This window comes from Nicotiana attenuata, chromosome 5 (assembly GCF_001879085.1).
Source record: "Nicotiana attenuata strain UT chromosome 5, NIATTr2, whole genome shotgun sequence".
In the NCBI taxonomy this organism is placed as follows: Eukaryota; Viridiplantae; Streptophyta; class Magnoliopsida; order Solanales; family Solanaceae; genus Nicotiana; species Nicotiana attenuata.
Window position 1 is genome coordinate 23,672,381 of NC_031993.1, and position 11,008 is coordinate 23,683,388.

Genomic DNA, 11,008 nt, shown 5'->3' on the forward strand with positions numbered 1-11,008 from the left:
TAAAAATTGCCCGCCCGAATTCTGGGTGGGATAATTGCACTTGCATAGCCTTGGTTTGGTAGCACCCGAGGAACCGCTCTTGGAGGTAGAGGAGGAGGGTCTGCAACGTTGTCATTGGCATTGGCCTGGCGGCCTCGTCCTCGTCCGGGAGGTACAAGAGGCACCTCATCGTCTCCAATATCCTCAACCTCCTCCCCGCAAGCACATTTCCAAGAGGGTCATTTGCATTTAAAGCGATTTTGGTACCTGTAGTAATCACACACACAATTAGTAACAAAGAAGGAAAGAAGAACAACACACAAAACTGACTAAATAGATAGCCTAAACCGTTAGCTCCCCGGCAACGGCGCCAAAAAGTGATCACTACCAACTCCACACTACTACAAAGTAGGAAGAGAGGGTCGCAATAGTCTTTACCCGATATGAGGGTCGGGATCGAATTCCTCAGAGAGCTAGAAAGGGAGTTGAGTATCTATCTAGCTAGAATCGTGTAATTGTTCCAAATTCACTTCCAACATTTTTGGGTTTTCTTTTATAAACCACTATTATAAAACTACTAATTAGAATTGACACTAGATTACGCTAAGAGATAATTGCTAAGAGTTGTATCTAATGGATTAAGGGGCACTAAGGTAGTGACTTTTACCTAGGTGGCTAATTGACGGGTAATTGCTTCTAAAGCTTGATTGACATGATTGGGGAAATATGTATAACCGTTGCACAATTTTACCCACTCTCACACCTCTCAGTCGAGAGAGTGATTTTGCCCAATTGACTCTCTCGAGACCAAATGGGTAGGCAAATTAGCTCAAGCAACTAGGGTTCAAGTCGGGTAATTACTCTCTCGAGATTTAACCCTTTAATTGGGACTATCAATTCTCTTAAGTCCATCCCAATTCCTTGTTGGGTCAATTTTGGAGACTTAGGCTCTCTCTCTCTCAAGAAGAGCCAAGTCCACTTAGCACAAACCAGTGTTTGCAACCACCAATTCATAAATTAAACCATAAAATTGACCCAAATAACAGACACTCATAATCAATCTGGCCTTAAATCACAACACCCATCAATTACCCACACTAAGGTTGAGCCACAACCCTAGCTAATGGGTTTAGCTACTCATGCTTGAACAAGAAAATAGAGAAATAGATGAAGAAGAAGACATATTAATTAAACATTAAAGTTAAACACAAGAATCTATTGTTAAAACTAAGCTAAGATGCCAAAAATGGCTACAGATGATGTTCTCACGAGCGCAGCTGCTAAAATAAAATAAATGATGCCCTAAAAATGGAAAAAGGTTCTATTTATAATAAGCTGGAAAAATTGGACAAAAATGCCCCTGCGGAGTCAGTACGGGCCGCACAATATGGACTGCGGCCGCACTAGGCTCTTGGACTTGCAATCTTGGCTCTCTGAACTCAGGCCGCGGACCGCGCAGAATGGACCGCGGCCGCGGAGGTCTCTAATGCGGTCCGCACAAATATGACTGCGGACCGCGCAGCTTGAACCATGGCAATTTTCACCTCTCTGAACTTCTCTTCCGCGGACCGCACAAAATGGTAGTGCGGCCGCGGAGCTTTCACCGCGGACCGCACATAATGGAGTGCGGCCGCGTTGCTTGAAGCGTTAATTCCTGACTCTCTGAATCTCTCTAGTGCAGACCGCACAAAGAGTAGTGCGGCCGCACTAGGCCTGTTCTCCTGAGTTTTGCCTTGTCTTAGGTACTTGAGCAGGTTTCACTCCTTTTGAGCCGATGTTTGACATTTCGTCACTTTGTCGATCAAATCTGCAATCAAGCACAACTTATGATCCTTTTGGGACTATTTTGTAAGAATTTATAATCAAAGCATAAGCAAGAAGGACCATGATACGCGTAAAAATCCCTAGTTATCAGGGCCCACCACTCTGAACTACATCTCGAAGACGGGCCCTGTCTGGCTGGCCTCCACCTATAGCGACCTGACCTCCACCTCTATCAGCCTGACCTCCACCTCTAGCTGTCTGACCCCTACCTCTAGCTCCTTGGCCCCTACCTCTAGCCGGCTGAGCGGGCGGTGATTGGTGCCGGAATCATGGCACGAGAACTCTGCTGAGGTGTACTGCCCAATAATCTCGGACATGTCCTCCTGATGTGTCAAAAACCACCCACTACAAAAAACATCGTTTAGTGACAAAATTTAGCGACAAGAGATACTTCGTATCTAAATAATGACGGATTAGCGACGAATTTTATAGTTTGTCGCCAAATAAGCTACAAAAGAATTCGTATCAAATATAGTGACGGATTGGCGATAAAAACTTATATTCGCCGCTAAAATTGGCGCTAAATATTAGCGTCTTTATTTTACCTACAAAATTAGCGGCGAAAGTGGGGCGACAAAAATTATTAAAACTTAGCGACGGATTTAACGTCAAAAAATCCGTCGCTGAATTCATTTTACTTATCAAGACATTCCAAAGTTAGTTGCGACAAAATTTTCCGTCGTTAGTTTCCTTAAAATAAAATTTCATTAGTTATTATTAACAACATAAATTAGGTCCGTCGCTACAATTTTTGTCCTAAAAATAAAATTACCCTAGTTAAAAAGACATTCCAACAAGTAGGGTACAAACACGCCCACTTTCTCTCCTCTCTATCAGACTCCCACTTTCACTCCTCTTCAACAATGTGAGTTTTTTTTCAAATACAAAAAATTGGGCGTGAATCTAGGGTTAATGTCTGAAAAATAGAAGAAAACTTTTGAAATTGCAAAATTTTTGCCGCAGAATTGTGAAATTCGAAGTCGTGTGTTTGCTACTCCGCAAGATTCTCAGACGAAAGGGCAGGGATTGTAACTTTTGTTTGACTGATGCGTTGATTTTAGGGATTTTTGCTTTCCTATTTTGAGCATGATTTTGTAGAAACAAATAGTACTAGCTTTTATTATTGGGTTCTTTATTTGGTGGAGCAAATACTTTATTAGCAGCTACCCTCTTGTTGGTAATTTTGGTGCAAAATCTCTATTGCCTTGAAATTAATATACTAGGAGATAAATTTCAGATAGCCTCCATTTAACTTGAAGGAAAGAATAAGTTCTTGTTTGTAAGTGGGAATACTGAATAGAACTCCAAGGAATGAAGGTTTATATAGTGTTTGCTGTATTAAGATTTAAGACACCACAAAATGTTATATGTGGTTCTAAATCTCAAAGGACTATCCATTTGGTAATGGAAGCTGTTAGCTATGTAATATAAAACAAAGTGGGTATGAGAAAAACTATTTCTCAAGAGATTATCAATTATTAAAGAAATATTTACTTGTGATAGGTACTGTATGAAGATACAGTGTAATTTAAGGTTGCCTACAATTAGGAGCACACACTTAAATAAAGTGTATTTGTGACTACTTGTCGAAACTCAATAGACATAATTTAAGCTAAACCTTCCCTGCACTCTCATTTTTTAAAATTGAAAAGTAACCTCTTCTGTGTTCATATTGCTGCAGTGATGGTTTCTTTTTTGCTGTGAAGGAAGTGTCATTACTTGATCAAGGCGATGGGGGAAGGCAAAGTCTATACCAACTTGAATAGGTTGGTGACAATATTTTTTGATGGTGCAGGAACTTATCACAAATTATTTATTTGTGCAATTGGAAGACACCTTCAATAAAAAATAAAAGAAGTGTGTTGACGTGTGTGACCATCTCACCTAAAAGCTTAAGCTTTTAGAGAGAGCACACTATAATTACTTAAATAAGTCTTCAACACACCCATGTGTAGGCTTCATTCTTTGATGAGTCGAGCACGTAGAGATTCTTTCTTGGATAATGGGTGGCGGTGAGACTTGAACCCAAGACTTTTGCATACTTTGATACATTGTTGAAGTGTCTTACGCTTTTAGAGAGAGAGAACACGCTTTAATTACTTAATAAGTCTTCAACAAAGTGGAACAAAAAAGAGGTATTTGAAACAGAAATGGACCATCTTGAGTGCCAAAGGTTTTATGATTTGCTACAGGCCACTGATGCAAAATTATACCCTGGTTCTTCCCTCTCTCAACTCGCAGTAGTTTCCAGGATGCTAAATATTAAAATGGAGAATAATTTATCACAGAGAGGTTATAACTAAATGATGCAATTGTTGAAAGAGGCTTTACCAGAAGATAACACAATGCTTGATAACTATTATGAGACCAAGAAGCTAGTGCGTAGGTTGGGTTTGCCAGTTGAAAAGATTGATTCTTGTAATTCTGGATGTATGTTGTATTGGGGTGAAGATGAGGACCTCACATCTTGCAAGTTTTGTGGCCACCAGAGGTACAAACGTCGTGTCGGTTCTCGTAAGAGGAAATTAATCCCTTACAAAAAAATGTATTATTTTCCTTTGATTCCTAGATTGCGGAGATTATATGCATCTCATGCTACAACCGCTGATATGAGATGGCATCATGAGCACATACAAGAGGAGGGCGCAATGCGTTGACGAGTGTCTAGCGTATATAAAATTCTAACTCGTACTCTGTCAAATAATAGTATAGAAAGATGTCGAACCCACAGAGATTGGTTTATCTATTCTACAGACGTTTCTTGTTTTAATTACTATTTGAGAATATCAGATAGAGTTGAGTTGTAAGTTAACTAACTAAAAATGCATGAATAGAGCAATAGAAAATATTTTATTTTTCACAAATATAATTAAAAGGTGTTGGGATCTTGACTTCTCTTAATATTTCTATTATATAGTAGAATTATTATTCTTCAATTTCTATTTCTCAAAAATGTATAAATGCCTCTCACGATTACAAATATATATTATTACTTAAGTTGAATAATCAATTGCACTCCTCTCGGTTATACAAATTAATCTTCAAACTAGTAATATTAAAGAATCAGAAATATATGATTGAACTAAAATATGCTCTTGCTAGTAAGTCCCTTTCGGTTATCCTACTTGTTATAACTGATTATTACACTATTCGCCTCTCTCGATTACAAATAAGTGTAAAATTAATTATAACATAAAAGAGATGGATGTTACTGAATAAATATTAACATTTATCAATATTACATTTAACTATATTATTTCTTCCGCCTCTCTCGATTACAGAATTAATAAATAGTTAATATGCAGTACAAGATAGATAGATGTTAATAAATTAAATAACATCTAATTGTAAAAGCAGATAAAAGTTAAATAAATTCTAACTCAAGCATGTGAATTTGAGGAATAATATCTACTATTATATAGAAATATTAAGATCCGTCTTTCTCCCAACACAAGAAAAGTTACTCCATACTGGAACTAGTACTAGCAATAGAAATATTCTTGCCCATTAAATAAGAAAATAGAAAGAAATATTCAAGAAGAATAATTCCCCCTATTTAATTAAAAGCAGGAACTAGAGTAATTTCCTACACTGGAATTTATTTAGAAATAACAACGAAACCACTATTGTGATTTAAAAGAAAAGATAACTTGATACTAGTGAAAGAAATAAAACAGAGAAGCGTATTAAGAATTGGATTAAGACTTCTAGCTCTAACCTTTCTCTCTACCGCTCTCTCCTCTGTGATCGGGCAACATCTTCTTATATAAGAAAGTTTCATGATGACTTCTGGATTTGGTATTAGATTTCCATGACACATCTAGATTTTGCATTTGCAGATATGAGAATTCGTCATTCTAAGTTTAGATTTCGTCGATTTCATCATGACAAATCTAGATTTTGCATTTGCAGATATGAGAATTTGAATTCTCGATTTGGTGCTAGATTTCAATGGCAAATCAAGATTTTGAAACTATAGAGATGAGAATTCTGCAATTCTAAGTTTAGATTTCATCATGGCAAATCGAGACTTGGTACATTGTCACGGCAGTAATGAATCGTAGCTCGATCTCACACTTCTTTGTTGTATTTTTCTTCATGCTGCGCACAACAATTCTCCTATAATTATTCTTGCAAAATAAAGTTAAAAATATGGAGGAAACATGATAATTTATATATTTTTATGAGAGAAATTATGTGGTTAACATCTGGTAAAATGCACTTATCATGCGTCATCCATCAGACTCTAAGGCTTGGAAGCACTTCAACGAAACTCATCCCTCTTTTTGCTGGTGAACCAAGAAATGTGAGGTTGGGATTATGTACTGATGGTTTTCAGTCCTTTGGTCATTCAGGGAGGAAATACTCTTCATGGCCAGTGATTGTTGCTCCATACAATTTGCCTCCAAGGATGTGACGAAAGAGGCGTACATGTTCTTAACTGTCATTGTTCCATGGCCAAACAACCCTAAACAAAAAATTTATGTTTATCTACAACCTTTAATAAAGGAATTGACCTTGTTGTGGGAGACGAGTGTAGAAGCATTTGACATCTCCAAAAAAACAAAATTTTCAATTAAGGGACGCTTTGATGTGGACAATCAATGACTTTCCAACATATTCTATGTTATCTGGATGGAGTACTGCCAGTAACTTAGCATTTCCTTATTGCATGGAGGAAGCGCAATCCTTTAGATTACGTCATGGTGTAAAACAACTTGGTTTGACAGTCATAGAATGTTTCTTGACCAAAATCATCCGTTTAGGAGAGATCATAAAAACTTTCGTAAAGGTCAGACTGTCAGAAGGCTACCACCACCCCCTAGAACAGGAGAGGAAATCTTGAACCAAATTTGTGAGTTGGGACTGAGGAAAGTAACTGAGCTAGATGCACAAGAAGTTAATGGGAGAATTTCTAGGTCTTGTGGATGGAAAAAGAGAAGCATCTTTTGGGATTTGCCTTATTGGAGCTCTAATATGATCCGACATAATCTCGATGTCATGCATATTGAGAAGAATGTCTTTGATAATGTATTTAACACAGTTATTAATGTTGATGGAAAAACAAAAGACAATTCAAAGGCACGTGAAGATATGGTAAACTATTGCGATCGACCGCAATTGGCAAAGAATCCTATTGATGGAAGCTATCCCAAAGCTACATATACAATAGAGAAGAATCAAAAAATTGTCTTGTTCAATTGGTTGAAAAAATGTGAAGTTTCCTGATAGGTATGTTTCAAATTTGAGTCGATGCCTAAACACAGACAAATATAAATTATTTGGTATGAAATGTCATGATTGAGTAATGCCTATTGCCTTTCGTGAGCTACTTCCTAGTAACGTGTGGCAAGCACTTACGGAATTGAGCTTATTTTTGAAGGATCTCACCTCGACTGTTCTTCGAGTAGTGGACATGGAGAGATTAGAGGCAGACATCCCACAGATCTTGTGTAAGTTAGAGCGTATATTTCCTCCTGGATTCTTTAACTCAATGGAACATGTGCCTGTACACCTGCCATATGAAGCAAGGATTGCTGGACCTGTACAATATAGATGGATGTATCCTTTTGAGAAGTTAGGAACTTTTTGTGCTCTTAATTATGACAAGTATGCTACACATGACTTTATGAATTTAATGGTCTATCCATTTACTTGTATAGGTACCTTCGAACTCATAAAAAAATTATAGGGAATAAAGCTAGTATCGAGGGTTCAATTTTTGAAGCATACTTGATGAATCAAAACAATTGCTTTCTCATTATTTTGAACCTCATGTCATGACACGTAATCATAATGTGAACATTAATGATGATGGTGGTGTTATGGAAGATCTTGGAAATTTATCAATATTCACCCATCCAGGCTGACTATGGGGAGAAGAAAAAAAGAAAAGTTTGTCCCTCGAAGAAATCAAGGCAGCCCAAACTTATATTCTACTAAATTGTGTAGAGGTTGAGCCGTTTGTAAGGTATCATTTTTTAATAATAATAAATATATCCATATATTTTGAGTCTGTAGTTAGCAATATAATAAAAATAAATTAGCGACGGATACTTTCCGTAGCTAAAATTATCGCGTAAAATTAAATCTTGTGACGAATTGGCGACAAAAGGTTTTTGTTGCAAAAAGTAGGGAGAATTAGCTATAACACGACTAGCGACGGACGATTTCGTCGCTATTAAGAACAAACGACAAATTTTGTTATGTATTATAGCGACAAAAGTTCAAAATAGCGACAGAAACAAGCAATATAGCGACGGTTATTTCCATCCCTAAATTTTGCTACATATATATTCCGTCGCTCATGCGTCGCTAATTCTGCGACGGTTTGGTAATTTTCGTGAGACTTATGTAACCCAGTGCTCTGATACCAACTTGTCACGATCCGGAATTCCCACCGTCTGGTCCGTGATGGCGCCTAAAATTTCACTTGCTAGGCAAGCCAACCTTAGAACCATTTACTTCTTTTAACAGTTTAAATGATAATATAATAAAGAATTAACACAATTGAAATATTCTAAGAAAAACTTGCGGAAGCTAAACTAGTCAATACCAATTACAAATCCCTAAACCTGGTATCACGAGTGCACGAGCTTCTAAAGTAATACATATAAAGGTCTGAAATAAGTACAAAGTTGTCTGAATGAATTTATACAGCTAAAAAGAAAGGGGATGGGGACTTCAGGAGCTGCGGGCGCTGAACAACCGTACCTCAAGTCTTCGCCTATGTCCAATCCGGGCATGCTAATAACCGCCGCTGGGATCGACTCCAAAATCTGCACAGTGGGTAGAGTGTAGTATCAGTACAACCGACCCCATGTACTGGTAAGTGCCGATCCTAACCTCGACGAAGTAGTGACGAGGCTAAGGCGGGTCACCTACACTATAACCTGTACGCAGTATATAAAAATGACAGGAAATAAGAATAGGGAACAGAATTTAAACAGCCAACTGAAATAATAATCACAGCCTCAAGAATAAACCAGCACCGGCCAGAATCACCAATCTCTTAACTGTTCAAATAAATAACGGAAGCAAACACAACTCAAGTAATGTAAACGTATAGATTGTTGCGGCGTGCAACCCGATCCCACTAAACAACACAAAATCCTCCCTCATTTCACTGTAACAATATCAACAACAATGAATAATATAAATATATTACGACATGCAGCCCGATCCCACCATATGTCAATATCAGAACCATAATTCACCCTTATTTTACCATATCAATCTACCCTTATTCCACCTGATGCGGCGTGCAACCTGATCCCACCGTGCAATATGAATTCACCCTTATTCTGCCATATCAATCCATCCTTATTACACCTGCTGTGGCGTGCAACCCGATCCCACCATATCGGTACCAAACATTCACTATACACAGTCAAATCAACAGTTCAAACTACAAAGCCTTTACAATTAATAAATACCAAACTGAACCAAAGGAAACCTTGCACAATATAGAATCTACACAAGTGACACTACACAGCGAGACCAATCCAGCAATTTACAATTAGAAGGTGCAAACAAGTCAAGTTAAGCAAATAGCAGGAATTCGTGAAACTATAAAAAGATCTAACATCATTAGCAGAAGAAGATATTGACTAACAGGTAGCAGTTAAACATGGAAAGCATTTAGAACATATAACAGTTAAGATTGTAAAGGAAACAATTAAGGAAAAACGGTAAATCAGGGAGAAACAGATAATTCGGCGGCGTATAAGCACTCGTCACCTCGCATATATATGTCGTTTACATGAGAATCACATAGCACTTAGTCCAGGGCTCCTATTTCCCTCAAGTCATGGTTAGACACAACACTTACCTCGCTCCAAGGACCACTCGAGCTAGGGACTTCCGAATTCAATTCTGGGCATATGCCCAGGTCCCATATTTCAATACGGATTCACCGGGACCGTCAAAATACGAGTCCGAGTCCGTTTACTCAAAACATTGACCAAAGTCAACTAAAATTAAGTTTTAAGGCAAAGTTTCTTATTTTATCAACTTTTAACATAAAAGCTTTCCGGAAACACGCCCGGACTGCACATACAAATCGAGGAGGATAAAAATGAGATTTTTAAGGCTTAAAAACGCAGAATTGAATTCTAATACATAAGATGACATTTCGGATCATCACAAATTTAATACGTAATATAGAATAGAATGTGAAATTAAAATACATGTACATCGCATAACCCTTTATATGTTACTAGGTGTAGTATATCTTTTGCATAACTAGTAGATGAAACAAACCAACGTAGTTGTATATATTGGAAGGATGTTTAGTCAGAAATTAATTCAGGTTTCTGATGTGATCATGAATATTAATTTTGATTAAATATTATTTTTTAAAGTTCAATATTAATTAGCAAGATCGCGTAGTTAGCAAGGGCGGATGTAGCTTTTAGGGTACGGGTTCAATTGAATTCATAACTTTCTACACAGAATATAAATTTATATGTAAAAATCTACTAAACCTCGACAAATATTAGATTTGAACCATCAAATGAATTCAATGGTGAGAATCTTAAAAGTTGAATCCATTAAATTTTAATTATGTATCCGCCCCTGACCACCGGATGATTAAACCAAAGAGGCAATATAATCCATCAGTTTGGTAAGCAAGTATCTTTTCATTAAAAAAGGAAATGAATCAAGAAAAGTTGATAGGGAACATTAATTTAAGATAATCTTTATAAAAATGTGGTGGTTTTTTTTAATGGCTAACTAATGCCTATAAATAGGGGTTCTATCCATATTAGTCCTCACAATAAACACAACTAACTTATCTCCTTTCTACTGCTAACCGAAATACCAACTGCTTAGACATAAATTTTAGCAGCCAACTCTCAAATTTATAGCACCAAGAAAAGACCTTTCAAGAATAGGCCAAGAAGCCTTTGCTCTTCTTGACGAACAAATCTATGGAAGAAGTAAAGGAAGGCCCAGTGTTCCTCCTCCTTCTGCTGTTAGAACAACCAATAGTAAAACTTTCTATTACCAACAATACCAACCTCAGAAGTCTAATCTTGTTCAGTTAAAACCAGCTTCTGCAACTGAAGAGAAAGTTATTAACAGTTATGAAGCTGTGCAGTTACATGGAGGGGTTCTTATTTGTGATTATTCCAAGAGAAAATATTCAAAAGCTATGGCTTATTACTGAGTTGTCCCTTTTTTGTTAGTTTGTGCACATACT